The sequence below is a fragment of the Callospermophilus lateralis genome, chromosome 17 (assembly GCF_048772815.1).
Source record: "Callospermophilus lateralis isolate mCalLat2 chromosome 17, mCalLat2.hap1, whole genome shotgun sequence".
In the NCBI taxonomy this organism is placed as follows: Eukaryota; Metazoa; Chordata; class Mammalia; order Rodentia; family Sciuridae; genus Callospermophilus; species Callospermophilus lateralis.
This window is the reverse complement of record NC_135321.1, coordinates 73,603,739-73,613,363: the sequence shown is the minus strand read 5'-3', so window position 1 is coordinate 73,613,363 and position 9,625 is coordinate 73,603,739. Positions and strand designations below refer to the sequence as shown.

Below are 9,625 nucleotides of genomic sequence, written 5' to 3'. Positions count from 1 at the left end.
CATCTCCTGAGGGAAGCACTGCCGCCTTACACTTGGACACCAGGGGTAGAGCCTGGCCTTCTCTGAACAATCCGGTGCTCCCCAGGGTGGGAGCAGTCAGCCAGGGTAGACAGACCATGATCGCTGCTTGCAAAGCAGCCTGGCTCCCCAACTTCCTCATAGTCCACCCTATGGCAGTGCTTTCTGCCCAGGGGCCCCTTGGCTGAAGATTCCTAACAAGACCCCTTCCTCTTCCTTCTGGAAGTCAGATGACCAAGTGGAAGGGAAAGGAGAGCCCTGAGGGACAGAAGCAGCACAGCCAGAGGAACAGCAGGATGCGTCTTTTATTGGGTTGGTTTGCTGAACATGGCTTTGGGAGTGGCAGATGATGGACAGGGAAGCCGAGGAAAGGAGCTGTTTAGACTTGAGTGAGAGAAGCTGCAGCAAGAGGCCGGGGGCCTGGGCAGAGGAAATATGTAGGGCCCTGACAGTCACCCAGGGACCTGCTGCTGTAACATGAGGATAAATGGCAGAAGGAGCCAGGTCTGTGTGCACATGAGCGTGTCCCAGGGCCCGGGGCAGCCGGAAGCTCTCAGAGGCCGGGATGGAAAGGCTGTGGGAGGAGGGTCGGGCGGAGAGTCTGGCAGAGAACTCCGCTTCCTGACTTTACTGATCCAGTCAATGAAGTAGGCAACCCTGGTGAAGATGCTGGGGTAGATAGGATGCCTGCAGTCCAGGCCCCAGCTGGCCAGGCCTACCAGGACCCAGGCATTGGGGCCATAGCAGACAAGAGGACCCCCAGAATCACCCTGAGGAAAGAGAGAGAGGAGTTAGTATGGGGGCTGAGTGGGGGCAGAAATGCCAGGTGACAAGGTTGGAGGCCCTGGGCTGCCACTATCTGAATCAGGGCCCTAGGGAAGGCCCATCAGTTCAATCCCCCAATGAGGGGCACCAGAATGAAGCAGCAAGAAGCCCCTGAGACGGTCCCTCCCAGTGGAGACCACGTTTCCAAATCCATCAGTACACAGCCCCTCTCTCCAGCCCCCGTGCCTGAGCTCCTGGTGGCCCAGGGCAGCACATATTGTGAGGCCGGGATGGACAGCTCTATGCACAGAATGGCCTAGAGCAGGCCGGGTCAGCTGTCACCTCTGTGCAGACCCTGGCTCTGTGACCCTGAGCAGCAGGGGGCACCCATACTGCCTGTTTCTTCACTGAGTATCCAACTTCCTAGAATTTTGTAGGAACAGAATCACACAAGTTGTACTCCTATTTTTATCTGGTGTTTTTCACTAAAGATTGTTTTCTTCTATTTCTTTTTCTTTTTTTCAGTCCTGAGGATGAAAAACAAGACCCTCATACGTGGCGGGCCAGTATGCTATTACAATCATTTAGCCCCAGGACAGTTATTTAGTAGCACACCTGGGTAGCTGTGTGCACCATAATTTATTCCTGTTTATTGCTGAGTAGTGCACTAGTGTAGGGATATTCCTTAGTTTATTTGTTCATTAGCCTGCTACTGATCTTTTAACTCTTTCCTTGTTTTGAATTATTACCCAAGAAACCTGCTGTGAGTTGTCTTGTAGTCACATAGATGTCTTTCTTGGACATCTACATGTCTTGCTTTCACTTCTCCTGGGTAAATACCTAACATTACTATGTCTGGGTTGTATGGCAGAAGTGTATGCAGCTTTTTACAAAATTGTTTTCAGAATATTTGCACCAGATTACAATGCTACCATTCGGGTATGTTGAGGGTTCCAGTTGCTTCACATCCTTGTCAACAATTGACGTGGCCAGTCATTTGAATTCAGCCATCTAATTAATGTGTAGAGGCATCTCACTGGTGTTTGAGTTTGTGTTTCTTCAGTGCCTGACAATATTGAGAGGTTTTTTCATTTGCTTGTTTGACATCTAATTGAACTCTCTGGTAAAGGGTTTATTTCAATCTTTTCAAATCTTTCCATTTTGAAATAAAGTAGGATTAGGCTAGATTTGCAGGATACTATAGAGGATCTACATACCCTGCACCTAGCTTCCTCTAGTGTTAACATCTTACATAACCATGGTACAAATACTTAAACCAAGGAAGTAGAGATGGTACAATATTATTAAATAAATATTCAGATTTCACTATGTACGAATATCCCTATTCTTTTTTTAAATTTTTTTTCTTAGTTGTAGTTGGACACAATATGTTTATTTTCTTTATTTTTATGTGGTGCTGAGGATCAAACCCAACCCAGCTCCTCACACATGGTGGGTGAGCACTCTTCCACTGAGCCTCAGCCCCCAAATATCCCTATTCTATTCCAAGATCCAATCCAGGATCCCATATTATCTTTAAATACCAAGTTTTATTAACCTTCTTTAGTCTCATTCATTCCTTCTTTTCTATGACGTTGGCACTTTTGTATACTACCAACCAGATATCAATATTATTTTTTATTACCAGGGACTGAATCCATGGGCTTTTCATGACTGTTCCACATCCACACTTTCTTTTATTTTTAATATGAAAACAGTCTCCCTAAGTTGCAAAATGTCTCACTAAATTGCTGAGGCTTGGCATGAATTTGCAGTCAACCTCCTGGAGCCACTGGGCTTACAGGTGTACTCCAACACACCAGGTGACCAGATGCCCCCCCAATTCTGGCTTACCCTTTATTTTTTGATGATTAGAAAGCTGATATGAACTTACAATAAAAACCCTGGGTACAAATATAATGTTAAAATACAGAAGAAAGCCAACTGTAAATCCTGTGTGCAGAAAATTCAGAATCAATTCCAAAGACTAAAAGGAAATTTGCTGGTTAGGGACAAGAAGGGAATGGAGAGTTGTGGGGAGGGCTGGTAACAGGTTGCATCAACGTCAGAAAAGTCATCATGCCTTACACTTAACAAATAACTCATCCTGTGTATATGCTACACATCAAAGTTTAAAACAGGCAACTAAAATGGATACTGTTGAGGGTCCTCACAGCAGACAGCTTTGTGCTGGGATGGGCTGAGGAAGGTGCTGGTCTGAAGGAAAGCTGATGAGGAATAGAGCCCACAGAAAATATGTAGAAGGAAGGAAGTCTGGGGTCTCCACAAAGACAGTTGAGGCCAACACAGGCCCTCCAGGGGAAACTGAGGCCAGCAGAACAGGCAAGAGAGCAGCAGAGCCCGACCTTACTTACTTGGCAGATGGCCTTTCCTGTTGAGAAGTCCCCCACACACAGCATCTCCTCCTGCACAGAGTAGTTGCTGCCTTCTCCAGGTGTTTGCCCATAGAAGGTATTGCAGATCGTGCTATTCATAAGACTCACCTTAGCTTCCTGGAGAGAGTAGGGCGGTAACAACGGCTCTGTGAAAATGAGAAGGAGGTGAGTGACATGCACTGTGCCTTAGCAAAGAAATCCAGACGACTCAGAACCCCCACTCTGCCTGACGCTCACCACTACTCTCAAGCATGGGTTTCAAACCTTGGTTCAGTCTTCCACCCACCCATGCTAAGCCCCCCATCTTTTTCTCAAAGCTGTCCACATACGTAGCCTATTCCTCCAACAACAGAACAACCTTTCCTATTCTACAAAGTGGCAAATCCCACTAATTACTGACTCCACTCCCTGGAGTTCAGCAACCATTCACTCACCCACCTATCCTCTCATGAACCATTCAGTCTACTCTCTACCCATCCATTACTCACCTTTTTGCCTTCTCTTTATCCACTGACCTGCCCACCCACACATCCACTCATTCACCCATTCCTCCATCCATCTACCCATCTTCCCACACTCATTCTTCCATCTACTCCCATCAATCTCTCCATTCTTTCTTCCTTCTCCCCATCCACTAACACATATGACCACCCATCCACCCACTTCACCCATCCATCCATCCATCCATCCATTCATCTTCCCATCCAATTCCACATTCATCCTCCCATCTGTCAATCCGTTCATCCATCCTCTCACCCAATCATTTATCTATTCACTTGTCCTGTGCTAGGCATATTTTACACACTGAGGTATAGGTTGACATTTTGAGTTGGAAGAGACAGAGCAAGTAAGGTAAATGCACAAACTGTTAAGTGCTAATGACCAAATGGAACAGGGAGATGACAGTAGAGATTGCCTATTTCAAAATAGCTCACATGATCGAGTAAAACTGGGAGTAGCTGAGCTGAGCTGTAAATGTCAAGAAGAAAGCAGTCACGCAAAGAGCAGAGGGGAAAGAAAGCTAGACAGGGAAAATAGCAAAGCAAAAGGTCTAGGGATGGAGGTGGCCTTGCTCAGGAGGAGCAAAGGGGACTGTGCTGCTAGGTATCAGATATGTGAGGGATGCAGGAGGAGCTGAGGCAGAGAAGAGGCAGAGCACTGATATTGGGTACAGCCTTATAGCCAAAGTGGGGAGTTTACATTTTATTCTATGTGCCATAATAGGGCATCATGTGGGGACTTGAGTGGAAGTACACAGGATGGAAAATGGGAGAGAAATTTGGAGTCAACAGGCAGGAAACAGAGATTTACTGTGCCCGGGTGGAAAAGAGCAGTGGAGTTCCTACCAGGTACCTTGGGACACTGTCTGGAACATTAAAACAAGACTTGGATCTTGCCTTCAAGGAAGAACCAGAATGTGTTTGTACACATATGTGTGCTGGGGGCTGGCCATCCCATGACTAGGGAGTGTTCCTCACACTGGGTGGGTGTGTATGCTGGGTCTGGCCATCCCATGAGTAGGGGGTGTTCCTCACACTGGGTGGGTGTGTATGCTGGGGCTGGCCATCCCATGACTAGGGGGTGTCCCTAACACTGGGTGGGTATGTATGCTGGGGCTGGCCATCCCATGACTAGGGGGTGTCCCTAACACTGGGTGGGTATGTATGCTGGGGCTGGCCATCCCATGACTAGGGGGTGTCCCTAACACTGGGTGGGTATGTATGCTGGGGCTGGCCATCCCATGACTAGGGGGTGTCCCTAACACTGGGTGGGTATGTATGCTGGGGCTGGCCATCCCATGACTAGGGAGTGTCCCTAACACTGGGTGGGTATGTATGCTGGGTCTGGCCATCCCATGACTAGGGAGTGTCCCTAACACTGGGTGGGTATGTATGCTGGGGCTGGCCATCCCATGACTAGGGAGTGTCCCTAACACTGGGTGGGTATGTATGCTGGGTCTGGCCATCCCATGACTAGGGAGTGTCCCTAACACTGGGTGGGTATGTATGCTGGGGCTGGCCATCCCATGACTAGGGAGTGTCCGTAACACTGGGTGGGTAGGTGTTAGGCTTGTGGGCAGAGAACTCACTGAAGACATGTTCTATCCAAAACACTTACAGCACCTCTGTTGAGAGACACAGCACCAAATGCTGACCCCATGGATAATTACAAACGTGTTCTGTTCTTTCTTGTATTGAAAGTACACCAGAAGCATTTCCCCCAAGCCATAAACAATCCTTTCTTTATTAAATCATCCAGGCATAAGCTTTTGTCTATAATTCTCTTCTTTCAATCTGACAAGGCAACTCAAAACCCCAAAGCTTTCTCCTTTATGCAGTTCACATGACAAGAATATGAAGTGGACAAGATAAGAGCTAGGTGAGCTCATAGACATCAACCATTCCTAAGGTGGGATCACTCTGACTTCATCATGCAGGCTCTGAGGTCAGATGCCACATGTGACTCACCACTTTTCCCAGGCACCTTTCCAAGGATTCTCAAAGGCCTGTGTGTTTAAAGTTTGGCCACAACCGGTGACACTATTGGGAGGTGCTGGAACCTTTAAGGAATGGGGTGTACAGGAGGAGGGTAGGTCACTGGAGGTGTGCCCTTAAAGGGGATGTCAGGAACCCGGCCCCTCCTCTGGCTCTCTGCTTCCTGAGCAGCACTGCTTCACAGCAAGCTCCATGATGTAACATCATCCCGATGTCATGTCAGAAACAACGAGTCACAATAAGCCTTTCCTTTCTTTCAGGTGATTATCTCAGGCAAGTTTTTTTTTTCTTTGTTTTTACAGTAATGGAAAGCCAACTCACAACCTAGAAGGAGACAGCCCCTAGGAACAGCTTCTGAGTTCATTCAAGTCATCCCAAACCTTGGCTGATTAAACACTTGAATCAAAAGCCACAAAGACTCCAACAACCCAGATTCTGGATTCCAGTTGTTAAGGATCCCCAATATTCAGGGACTGGGCCACACAGAACTCTGAAGCACAGAATCATACACTTTCAATACTAAAAGGGATGTAGCACTTGCCCGTCCTCATCTGAGAGAGCAAGGAAAAGTCAGGTCATCAGGGGTCAAGTCCAGGGGCTTCAGAAACCAGCCAGGGCCTCTTGCCTGGCTGAGCCACCCCTCTCCTGTTGCCCTGACACCTCCTCCTGTCCTTCATTTCCCTTCCTGCTCTCCCAGGCCCCCTCACTCTTCTCGGAGAGCCTTCCCCAGCCAGTTATCCAACAGGACGTTTGACTGGGCAGCTGCGTGTCTGCATGCGGGAGGCAGACAGGGACCATGTAGGGTGTGAAGTTCACAGGCGGGAGCAGCTGCAACATGGCAATGTCACTCCCGAAGACATAGAGCTTCTCAAAGTCCGGATGGGTGATAATCTGGTTCACGAGCATCTTCTGGGTGTGCTGGGTGTGCTGGTACAGCTGGGTATTCCCCAGGAGGACCTCGTAGTCCTGTGGTGCCTGGGATTTGCTGAAGGAGGAAGGGCCAATTATCAGCATCGTCTCTGATTCTGGGGCCCCCACTCTTCCTGCATCCTCATCCCACTGCCCACACTGCTCTGGACCCCTCCTCCTGCCCTGATTCCAGGCAGCTTTGTCTCCTCCCTTCTAACACTCAGGAGCCTTCTCCCTCCAGGTTGATGAACACTCAACTCACAACCTCAGGACGTAGGGCCTCCCACCACCTCCTAGAACTGGAGGAGCTGAGAATCCTGGTGCTGGAAGGGTACTAACGGGTGCCTCAGATCAAACCCTCTTACTTTCCTAGGAGGAGCTCTGGACCATTACCAGTGGTATGGTTCAGATCTTAAATGACTCCCAAAAGTTCATGTGCAAAAGGCCTGGGTGCTGGCCTGTGGCACTATCAGGAGATGGCAGAACCTTTAAACAGCAGAGCCTAGGAATTGGGGGTGTGCTCTGGACGTGATGTTAGGACCATGTCCCCCCATTTGCTTCCTTTATGCCATGAGGTAAAAAGGACTCCTCCACCTTGTGCGCCTGCTGTGGTGTACTGTTCTCCCACAGGCCTCCTACAAGCAATGTGTCCAAGTTACATGTAACAGAAGTACAAACCTGTGAAACCATGACATAAAATAAATTTCCTCTTTATAACTTGGTTTTCCCAGGTATTTTGTCTTAGTTACAAAAAGCTGACTCATACATCAGATGTCTCTTCCAATGTCTACCTCTGACATATCCCTAGGCCTAAAAAACTCTACTGCCACTCCCTAAGGGTTTCTATTCCACTAAGTGGTAAGTGTTCACAACAAATTTCTTATGCAAAGAAAAAGTGCCCCAAATTGCAGCTTTCTTTTGTTTTGAAGAGAATCAAGAGACTTCATGGCTTTGTTCACACAGCTCTCTACCCGGAAGGCCTCCTACCCACTCCATGGAACTGATTCCTCTTTGATGGCCGTCCCTAAGGCTCCTCCTAACTGCCCCCTATGTTACAGAATCTGTATAGACCCCTTCCCTCAGGTCTGCCCTTCTCCCTGTGTCTATGAATTTATTGCTGATATTGAGGCAAAGTCTACGAAAGTCTACTGAAAACCTTAGAATTCTAATACTTGTTGAGTGATGTGTGCCATGAGAAGGTCTTCCTAAAGTTTTTTGTAATGAGCTAAAGCAAAAATTTTAAGATGTTAGCAGACCACGGCTCAGCTGTTGACTAGCATGGCACAGGCTGGCCAAGGTCCCGGGAAACAGGAGACTCTGACCAACCCTACCGCGTGCAGAGAGACCAGGAGGAGCTTCTTCAACTGAGTTTCAATGAAGGTGCAGCTAACAAAGGGCATCCATCCACAAGGGGCCAGCCCCTGTGGTCACCGTCAGAAAGCAGAGCACATCAGTATTTGGGGGAGTGGGTCTTGCTGGTGGTGACAGGTGACGTTTCCCTAGGGTGCTGTGACTTCTTCCCCTAGAAGCCAGGCCTTGTCCTCTCATCAGGCCATCTACTCAGGAAGACGATGGCCATGCTGGGGATCAGTCCACACTCACTGTCCAGCATCATTCATGGGAGGAGAAAGAAGCTGTCTAAACAATAACACTGCTTCCAGGCTTACTTGTAGAAACCTGACTAAAGGCCCAGGGGGACCCAGAGCCCAAAGCAGCCCTCCATCCAAATGAGTCAAGAGGGCCCAGAGCTGACAAGAGGCCCTTGATAAACAATTGTGCCCCTGCCTGTGACGCTCATGGCTGCCACAATGCCTCACAGTACTCGAGCCTTTTGTTTCCATACAGGTCCTCCCTGGTGATTCCACCCTGTAGTGGAGTGGCTCTAGATGACTCCACCCCTTTGGGGCCCTTCAGTGGTCCCCAGTCTGGTGTGCAGGGAGCCCCTCCCCTGCCTGTGCCTATGGAGAAAGACTGTGGGTATCTGGAAGGACACTGTGCATGCCTGAGTTCACCTTTTTCGTTCAAATAAGATTCCTTCCCCATCTCCTGATGCAGACAGTCCCTCTACCTCTTCCCCTTCTGCAGCAGCATGAGTCCTAATGAAGGCTCTTAGGGAGGGGGAGAGTTCATGTTCATGCCTCTCATCTCAACTGGAGCAGGTCAAGTTGGTTGCACTGAAAAGTGGCAAACTGGGCAGGTCAACCTGAGGGTGGTGAGCACAGAGAGTGACCCAGACAGGGGACAGCTACAGGAGCTGCTAGGTCTGGCCATCAGATGACCTCCAGGGAGGTGTTGGAAGTGGCTGGCTACTGCCTCCAGGAAAGCAACAGGAGAGCCGCTGCCACTAGAGGCTGAGGGTCACTGACATTGAACTTCAGGGCTGTTAACACTAAGATCTGAGAGGAGCCAGCAGTCAGTCCTCAGACTTCAGAGCTGCCAACACCAAGGGAGACACGCTTTGGCTCTTCGTGATCCTCCTAGTCAGGCCCTCAGATGATTGGTAAGAGAGATGTTTAAGGGACACAGATCGTGAAGGGATGCAGAGACAAGATCCCCTAAACCGAGTGACCCCTTTTCAATGGGGTGATGAGTGGGGTTCTGGGAGCTTGTTGGCTCTTTTCTCCCAGGATCAGTGGAAGGACCAGTCCCAATTCGGAAGCAAGACCTAGTGGACGGACACTTGTGCACCCTGATGCCTGGCATCTGCAGTTACCTCCTCCTCTCAGTTCTCACTGCATGGTGCTACGCAGACTCTATGGCAGAAGTAGCAGCCTGAGAAGAGTTTTTCTACAAATCTGCCTTTATTCCCAGTGACACAAGGCCAACAAGGTCCCACCTCCCTCCAGGCTTGAACATCCCACCCCCTCCCTCTCAGTAGTCTCCCTCTGCCCTCCCCTTTCCCAATCCCCTTCCCTGTCCCGAGGACTGGCAGGAGCCATCCTGAGTGAGGAGGAACCCCTTGCATGCAGAATGAAGCAAGGGTGAGACCTGGCCTGAGGGGCAGGCACCCCAGAGGCCACCCACCAGCCCTACTGTCCATAG

General features: G+C 49.3%; 1 pseudogene; it reads right to left on the bottom strand.

Moving 5' to 3' along the window:
* Positions 1-470: 470 nt before the first annotated feature.
* LOC143638120 (putative serine protease 47 pseudogene) lies at positions 471-6,688 on the bottom strand (annotated as a pseudogene).
* Between the last annotated feature and the right edge of the window lie 2,937 nt (positions 6,689-9,625).